We start from the raw sequence: 10,089 nt of genomic DNA on the forward strand, positions 1-10,089 counted from the left end.
TACACAGGTATTGGCATATTCCTAGTAGACAGGAATATCTCCCTTCTTAGTTTTCTTCATTTCTCACTGGCAGTGCCAACCAAGACATAACCATGCTCTGTCCCTTAAGCTCAGTCCTCTCTGGTCCCATCCACATCTGAGGAAGTGCCTGGACCCACTCCAATGCATCACACACACACACACACACACACACACACACACACACACACACACACACTCACACACTCCATGCTGCCATACTAGCTGACAGAGATGAAAGGGAAGTTAAGTGACTTGTTAAGGGATATCCTTCTTTTTTTAAGGTTTATTCATTTTATTTGGAAAGTCAGATATACAAAGAGGCAAGGGGACAGAGAGGAAGATCTTCTGTCTATTGATTCACTTCCCAATTGGACACAACAGCCAGAGCTAAGCCAATCTGAAGCCAGGAGTGAGGAGCTTCTTCTGGGTCTCCCACATGGGTGCAGGGGCAGGATTTGGGCTATCACGGTTTGCTTTCCCATGCCACAGCAGGTGCCCATATCAGATCCTGATAAGTACAAGGCAAAGACTTTAGCCACTGGGCTACTGCACTGGGCCCAAAGGATTTCACTCACCTACTGGATAGCCAGCTCTGGAATCTGCATGCTTGTCTATTATAAAGAGAGAACCCTGCTATTTATTCTCTCACCTACCTTTGTTCTTTCACTAGCCTAACAAAATAATGTCACTACACATAATTTCCCTATTTTCATTTCTAAAGAAGGCAAGGACCACGGTGTGCGTCTCTTCCGTTAAATTTTTTCATGTTTTGGAAATCTGAAAGCTAAAACCTGATACCTGAGATGTGCATACTTCCTGAGCCCTAACAGCTGAAATCTGAAACCAGACTGCACATCTACACAGTCAATAATACCTCAGCCATAATTGTGTGAGGGGTAGGGAGAAAAACCATTGGCATCCAGGCTTCTGCCAGTCTTCTAGACCTCTGAAAACCCTCACTGAAATCAGATTACTGTGGAATTCCTATCAGTGATGAGGGATGCTTGAATTGAGTGGAAAGAAGCCTCTAGGCTTCTTCATATGGAGGAGTCACAGATCTGAAAGGGCTGTATGATGTTATTGACTTCTGACAAAGTTCAGAGCAGTCTCAAGGAGACAGTAGAATCACACTACCTTTTTCTCTTGAGTCACGGAAGATTATTGTAACTGAACTCAGAAGAGGGATACCTGGGAAAGACTAGAGAAATTACAAGGTGAAACCAGCCATGCGGAGAATCCAAAAGTAGAAAATAAGACCTGCCTACCTTGTCTGCTAGCGGCCTGTAAGAGTTAGATGCACATGTTGTAAAAAGTCGTAAAAATCACCAGGATCATGTACTGTTCTCTGTGTTGTCACCTGTTGACTGTGACATTGTAACGAGAAGATGGTCAGGGATTTTTTCCAGGGTCCCAAAATCATCCTTCCCTTACTCCAAACAAAATTGAGTGCTAACCTCTTCTAGAAGAACTCATGGAGGATGAAAGCTTGTCAACTTTCTGGTTATTACAGGGGCCTTTTTTCCCTCATCATAAGATAAAGATTGACAGAGGTATTTGAAACCCTATAGATATATATTTATTCCCACCTCTTTCTTGTGCTTGGAGATGTCATGTCACTATTTTCTTACCATCCCATGAAGTCCCAGGTCCCACTCAGAAAAGGGGCATCCTATTAATAAATCAAACTCAGCTCTTTAGTGCACCCTGGTGATGATATATTGGCTCTTACACTCAGAACATCAAGTATGTGCTCAGGTTTGAACTGATGAGACTTTTCTTGCAAGAACCCACATGACCATACTTTCTCAGATTCAGTGAAATAAATTAGACTCCCTTTTTTACTGAGGAAAAAGAGGGACTCAGGCCTAGACTGAAGAGATTGGCCCATTGTGGATTACTAGATAAGTGTGTGAGCTTCTGTAATATATGGAACTTCAAATTAGCCTTGATAAATGGAGACTGTTGAAAGAATGTCAGCTAATTCTCAAGGTAGTGATATCTAATATCACATTGTCCTCAAACTGTTTCCCGCTTGCCTCAGGTACTCCCTTCAGCAAGTTTTTTTTTTCCATGCTAAATATCAACAGGTGTTCCACTTCCATGACATTGCATCAGGAGAGACAATATCTCTGTGAAATTAAAAAGCCTTTGTCTCATGTAGGACAGATTATGTGGATGGTGTTCCCTAAGTGTATTTGAGATATTCCATGTAAGTTTTACATTTTAAATATTTATTTACCTATTTTTATTGGAATGGCAGATTTACAGGGTGAATAAGAGACAGAGAAACAGATCTTCCATGCACTTTTTCACTCCCTAAATGGCTGCAATGGATAAAGATGAGCCAATTCAAAGCCAAATGTGTCTTGAACATATCTCCCATGTGATCTGGGATGTGGGCACTTGAGGGTGGAAGATTAGCCTATGAGCCAATGGGTCAGCTTCCTCCATATCAGTTTTTACGGGCCTTGTCTAATGGTTTATTATACTGGAATGACTCACCATCTATTGTATGATTTTAGAACATTCACTATTCTCTAGAACATCCCAAGAGATAGTTATGATCTTCATTAGACAGTGAGGTTCAATGGTGTCCTGAGAAAAACCCTAGATTTGCCAATTGTAGGTCATTTATTTTTGTTTATTGATGTCGCAAAGCCAATGTGTCTTAGACCAATACTGTGGAAAACCATTCTGCAGTTTGGTTAGCCCACGGGGCTTAAAAAACCAAGGGGCCTTTTTGTAGTGATTCAATAGAATTTATATTGAGGTATGTTGAAAAAAATCCAGCCTCTGAATTACTTTCTAAAACAGACCCAAACAGATAGGAATCTTTGCTTACAGGTGGAACTGGAGGCAGCCAAAGCATTCTGCTTACTACTAAAAAGGCACTCTTAGAAGTCTTAACCTTAGGGCTTCCTATTTAGGTTCATTATATTCTAAATGTGTCCCCACTCAATAGCTTATGCCCTCACCTGAAGAAAAAGCCAGCTGTTAAAATAAGGAGCTATGTCCCATTTTTATGAGAAGTCATACTTGGCTAAGGGCTGTGGAATCAGCAAGACTGCTTATTTCTGAGGAAAATAAAAGCACCATTTGTAGAACTCTGGCAGTTAAGTCCCCTCATATTATTGAAAAACATCTTTACTCTGTTTTAACGTTGAATTTGACATGCTTTTGTTCTAAAGTATTAGGCTCACATTCAGATGAAACTGTACTATCCATTACATCATGCCCAGGATTACATCCTGCTACTTTTCTGCTGAATGAGACATACTCGGGCCTTAGTCACTACGTCTCTGAAGTCTTGATTCTAGATCAGCAGCTAAGACCTGGTATATCATACACCCTCTATAATGCCGAGGACATCTAGGAAACAGAGGGAAAATATTTCACTCTAGGAGGGCATAAATATAAAAAATTATCCAAGAGTCAACGACACTCAAGTGACTGTGCCAAGCAACTGTTCCTGGAACCTGCACCCAAAAACTGAACTTAGTTTTTTTAGTTTATTTATTTATTTTATTATATGATACAGTTCCATAAGCTCCATGATTTCTATTCCCTCCTATCCAAATCCCACACCGGGCTTCCCCTATATTATTATCATAGTGTATTCCTTCCTAAACAGACATAAGTCAATCATGCTGCTTTTTAAGTGTATCCCGACATTGTAGGTATGGAAAATGACAGACAATCATCCCACTGTCAAGAATTATTTAACAGGGCGTAGAAGGTTTTATGTGCTTTCTCCCTGCGTTCTCCGTGTCAGGGACTGCAGGGTTTTTCAGAGCCCACCTGGTGCGTCTCCCACACACGGGACTGTGGGTGAGGCACTTTCCAGGCGTGGCTCTTGTGCAGTGAATCCACCACTCGTGGTGTGTGGGTGTTCAGAGCCCCTTCTCCCGTGTGGCTCCCCCACACAGGCCCTTAGCGGAGGAGTGGCCCAGGCGCCCTGTTATAATGACTTCACGGCAGGTTCGCACCGTGTCAGTTTGGTGCAGGAGTTTTCAGAGCTCTCCTGGTGGGTCGCCCAGGCTCAGAACTGCAGGGTGGGAGGCGAGAAGTGAGCAGTTCACTCTATGGGAGTGGTACCTGCGTGTCAGGGACACACAGCGCTACACTTCCCAAATCTCAGAGCTCTCCAGACACCTGACACCTGCGCTGCGGAGGTGCTGCTGCTGCAGGCGGGGCCGCCAAGCCCACTCGGTCAAAGATCTCCCAACGAAAAAAAGCCCAGGCCCAGACGGCTTCACTACAGAATTCTACAAAACATTCCGAACAGAACTAACCCCAATCCTCTACCAGCTCTTCAAAACAATAGAGGAGGAAGCAACCCTCCTAAACTCATTCTATGAAGCTAACATCACCTTAATCCCAAAACCGGACAGAGAACCATCAGAGAAGGAAAACTACAGACCTATTTCTCTGATGAACATTGATGCTAAAATTCTCAACAAAATCCTAGCCAATAGAATTCAAAAAATCATCAGAAAGATCATTCATCCGGATCAAGTAGGATTCATCCCTGGAATGCAGGGATGGTTCAACATTCGGAAATCCATAAATGTTATAAACCATATCCAAAAACTGCAAAACAAGAACCACATAATAGTTTCAATAGATGCAGAAAAAGCTTTTGACAAAATCCAACACCTCTTCATGCTAAAAAGCTCTAGCCAAAGTAGGCATAGATGGGAAAATCCACAACATAATTAAAGCAATTTATGAAAAACCCAACGCCAGTATCATACTGAATGGAGAAAAGCTAGAACCCTTCCCACTGAGATCTGGAACAAGACAAGGGTGCCCGCTATCACCACTGCTATTCAACATAGTCCTAGAGGTACTTGCAGAGGCCATAAGACAAGAAAAAGAAATCAAAGGCATACGTATAGGAAACGAAGAAGTCAAGCTTTCACTATATGCAGATGACATAATCCTATACATAGAAAAACCAGGAGACTCAAGACAGAAACTGCTAGAACTTATACGAGAGTTTGGCAGAGTGGCGGGGTACAAAATTAACGAACGAAAATCAACAGCCATAGTGTACGCAAATAACACCAAGATGGAAGAAGATCTAACCAACAGGATACCATTCAAAATAGCAGAGAGAAGTATGAAGTATTTGGGAATAAATTTAACCAAAAGCGTAGGAGACCTATTCGAAGAAAACTACAAACTATTTAAAAAGGAAATTGAACAAAACCTCAAAAGATGGAATAACATCCCGTGCTCCTGGATAGGCAAAATCAATATCATTAAAATGTCTATACTACCACAAGCAATATACATTTTCAATGCAATTCCAATCAAATTGCCCAAAACATTCTTCACGGAACTGGATACAATGATTCAAAAGTTCATCTGGAAACACAAAAAACCACGAATAGCTAGAACCATCCTGAAAAATAAGAAGTTAGCAGGGGGAATCACAATCCCGGACCTCTGGACATACTATAGAGCAGTGGTTATCAAAACAGCCTGGTACTGGCACAAAGACAGAAAGGAAGATCAATGGAATAGAATAGAAGCACCAAAAGGGAACCCACACAAATACAGCCAATTAATCTTTGACAAAAAGACCAATGACAACTCAAGCAAGTGGGAAGGCCTCTTTAGTAAATGTTGTTGGGACAACTGGCTGATAGCCTGTAGAAACAAAAAGATAGACCCACATCTATCACCATACACCAAGATCCAATCTACATGGATAAAAGACCTAAACCTACATCCAGAAACCTTCAGACTCTTGCAAGAAAATGTAGGAAATACCCTGCAAGACCTAGGAGTAGGTTCCGACTTTCTAAGAAGGACACCAAAAGCAATAGCAGTTGAGAACAGAATAAACAAATGGGACCTCATCAAACTAAGAAGCTTCTGTACAGCAAGGGAAACAATCAACAAAGTAAAAAAGCAACCCACAGAGTGGGAGAAGATCTTTGCACACGATATAGGCAATAGGGGGCTAATTTCCAGGATATACAAAGAACTTCAAAACAACCAAAAAACCAAAACGAACAAGCCACTCAAGAAATGGGCACGGGAAATGGGCAAACATTTCACAAAGGAATAAGTCCAAATGGCAAACAAACATATGAAAAAGTGTTCCAGCTCCCTAGCAATAAGGGAAATCCAAATTAAAACATCGATGAGGTACCACCTAACACCAGCAAGATTGGCCCACATAAACAAGAACACCAATGACGCTTGCTGGCGAGGATGCGGGGAAAAGGGAACCCTACTCCACTGCTGGTGGAGCTGCAAATTGGTACAGGCTTTATGGAAATCAGTCTGGAGAACACTCAAACAACTCAAAATCTGCATACCATATGACCCAGCAATAGCACTCCTAGGAATATATCCAAAACACCTGTTTTACGACAAACCAACATGCATCCCTATGTTCATTGCAGCACAATCAGTAATTGCAAAAACATGGAAGCAACCGAAATGCCCATCAGCAGAAGATTGGATAAGAAAGCTTTGGTTCATCTACTCCATGGAATACTACTCAGCTATTAAAAAAAACAAAATGCAGTTCTTTGTGGCTAAATGGGCACAACTGGAAACTATAATGCTAAGGGAAATGAGCGAATCCCAAAAGATTAGATACCACATGTTTGCCTTGATTTAACCTGTAATTTTTTGTTTGGTTGTTTGTTATTTTTTGAACCTGTCATTGATACTGTCTCAACCCAGATGTTTCGAAGAATGGAACTTGCATTATTTTTAACATATTGTTTACCCAATACTATGTCAATTAATTCCATAATGTTGTATATTGATACTGAGGCCTTGTTGGGGCTTTTAACTGACTGGATCTTTACTCTGTTAGACCTATCTTCAGACCATAGAAGGTCTCCCCAAGAGGCCACTGAACTTATCTGGACAATAAGACGCTGAACTTTATGCTAGGCATGTGTTTGCAAGCAATGAATCTCAACTGAACTTGAACTATGGTTATGCAACAAGGTGGAGGAATCCACCATGGGGGAAGGGGTATGGGAGGGGTGGGGGGAATCCCCAGCGCCTATAAAACTGTACTACATAATACAATGTAAGCAACAATAATAATAAAAAAATAAATAAATAAAATAAAATAAAATAAAATAAAAAAAAGATTTATTTAACAGTTTCAGTGGGAGTCCATTCTAATCTTGAAGTGGAGATGCATACTGCATTGTATCTTTACATCTGGATATGATAGTCTCCTCTACAAAATTACTACACATCACTGTAAATGAAAAACTGAAAAGAAAATAAACAGTAAAATAGAAAAGTTACAACAGCATGAAGCTAAGTAATATGAACAAAATTACCAATGTGTCTCTGAAGAAATGAAAAAGAAAAACAATTTTGAGGAAAATGTGTCACTGAAGAAATTAATAACAAAAAAATTGAAGAAATGAAAATAAAACCCAAAATATCAAATCCAGGAAATGTAGCAAAAACAGTATTGAAAGAGACATTTATAGCTTTAGGTGCTAACAAAAATTCAAAATACACTAATAAATAATCTGGTAATGCATCTGAAGAACTTACTACAAAAGAAAAAAATGAACAGGAAACAAGAATTGATCAAAATCACATCAAAAAAAGGGAGTAGAAACTAAAAAGTACAAACTGCACTAAGAAAGGCCATTTTTTAAGAAGAATAGTAAAATAAATTTTGGGGCAGACCAGCAAAAAACAAGAGAGATGAACCAAGTGAAATTTCAGATGAAAAAGAAAACATTGTAAGACACTACTAAGGTTATCTCTTCTTGCTGAATGAATCCTTTGATCATTATGCGCTGTCATTTTTCAAACATTTTAAGGCATTTCATGTCAAAGTCTGTATTATCAGACATAAGAATGGCTTCATCAGCTCCTTTCTGCTTTCCATTAACCTGGAATATATTTTCCATTCTTTGAACTTCCACATACCCTATTTGGTGAGATCTACTGTAGCCAACAAATAGTTTCTTTTTCTTTCTTTCTTTCTTTTTCTTTTTTTTTTCCTTTTTTTTTTTGATGCAGTCTGCTAATCTATGATGCTTCGCTGAGGAGTTTTAGCTATTTATATTCAACATTAATATGGACATGGTGTATTTTGTTCCTGTCATTTTAGCAATGGGTCCTTTATCTTTTGAGTCTTCTGTTATTTTGTTACTGGAATGTTCTTGATGTTTGCATTTGGTTTTGGTAAACATATTCATTTTCTTTGACAAGAGGACATTTTCAAGTATCATTTGTAGGATAAGTCTGGAAGAAGTGAGACCTTTGAATTGTTCTTTACTGTGGGAGAATTTTGTCTTTCATTTTCAAAGACAATGGAAACCTTTGCTGGTAAGTTTTTCAGTTCTCTTAGTATTCTCCATATTGACTTCTCTAGTGGTTGCACTAGCTGACATTCCAACCAGCAGTGAAGCAGGGCTACTTTATCCCCACATCTTCACCAGCTGGCGTTGTTGGTAGAGTTCTGGATTTACATAGGCCAGTCTTATTGGAGTTAGGTGGAACCTCAATATAGTTTTCATTTGTACTTCCCTTACAGCTAGGAAGCCTAAGCATTATTCATATGTTCATTTGTCATTTAAATTTATTCTTTATAAAATGTCTGTTGATTTCTTTTTGCCCATTTATTCACAGGTTTGTTAATTTCACTGGCCCTGAGTTTCTGAAACTTCTTGTATATCCTGGATATTAGTCTCCTATCAGTTGTGTAGTGTGCAAATAATTTCTCCCATTTCATTGGTTGCTTCTTCACTTTGTTGATCATCTTCTTTCTTTGCTGTACAGAAGCTTCTCGGCTTGATGTAGCCCCATTGGCTTTGAAGGCCTGTACTTCTGGTGACATTCCTAAGAAGCCTTCTCCTATTCCTATGTCTTAGAGAGTATTTCCTGTGTTTTCTGGTAATAGTTTGATGGCTTATGGATGCAGATTTAGGCCCTTGATCCATTTCTTTCCTATGCAGGTAGTTATCCAATTGCCCCAACAGCATTTGTTGAAGAGACCAGGCTTTTCCCCTGGATTTTTTTTTCAGTTTTAATAATGATCATGATGATAATAGTAATAATTTGATGATCATTACATAGTTGATATGATGCAAAAGGTCAAGGGATGCAGAAAGTGGGTAAGACCATTATTTCCACATTTTTTTCTGCAATTGGTTGAAAAGGGGAGATAAAGGGAGAAACTTCTCCAAGCCTTCCAAGCATCTCAGGGTCCCTGATGTGAAGCATCATCTGAAGGCACTGCTCAACTGGTTTTGATAGTTCCACAGTTCTGAATGGTTGCTAATCTCACCATTCCAAGCATGATGAAATCTCTCCAGAATCCACTGGCTGATATAGTCAACCTTAGAGTCTCCATTTACCCAGATTTTCAATGAAAACAATTGGCTGGAGTAGCTGATTGATTTGTTCAATCCTTCCTTCTCTGTTGTGGTATCAGGTGTCCTCTACAGGTTCCAATGGACTGCCATTTCCTCCATGTGCTCCTGGGTGTGCTGTCCACTGCTCCATCTGAGTCACCGAGGAGGCTCAGCCCTGACACATGGGCTCCATGGTCAGACCATGGAAACTACACTTCTCTTCATGGTTGGATTTTCCAGATTTTCACTTGGGTATCCTCAAAGAAACTTCATCTGAGTTGATCCCAAACCACATTCTTGGGGGTGCTTACCAATATTGAGTCTGGCAATGTCAGTCACCCCAGTCAGCTTATTCATATGCTGGTGGTTGCAATTATTGGGTCAGTTCTGTTTCCAGCCCTTTTGTCCACATGAACTCATGAATGTTGCAGTCCAGCCCGTTCCTGCCCATCACACACACACCCCTCACTCAAACCGGTGGAAGTTTCAGTATAGTTGAAGTTACCTGCAAGAACCCCCACCAGTCCTGCCAACTGACTTGGTGTACATGCTTGCCAGTAATTATATTAGACTAGGCTACTCCGTCCCACATCTCAGTCAGCTCTCATACATTTCAATGGGTACTGAAGCCTAGTTCAACCCTATCAACACCACTATCCAGGCTACACGCATATTGGTGGGTGCCATTCTGTCTAGCCATGCAGGC

This window comes from Ochotona curzoniae, unplaced genomic scaffold, assembly GCF_017591425.1.
Source record: "Ochotona curzoniae isolate NIBS_2020 unplaced genomic scaffold, NIBS_Ocur_1.0 contig_500, whole genome shotgun sequence".
Classification (NCBI taxonomy): Eukaryota; Metazoa; Chordata; class Mammalia; order Lagomorpha; family Ochotonidae; genus Ochotona; species Ochotona curzoniae.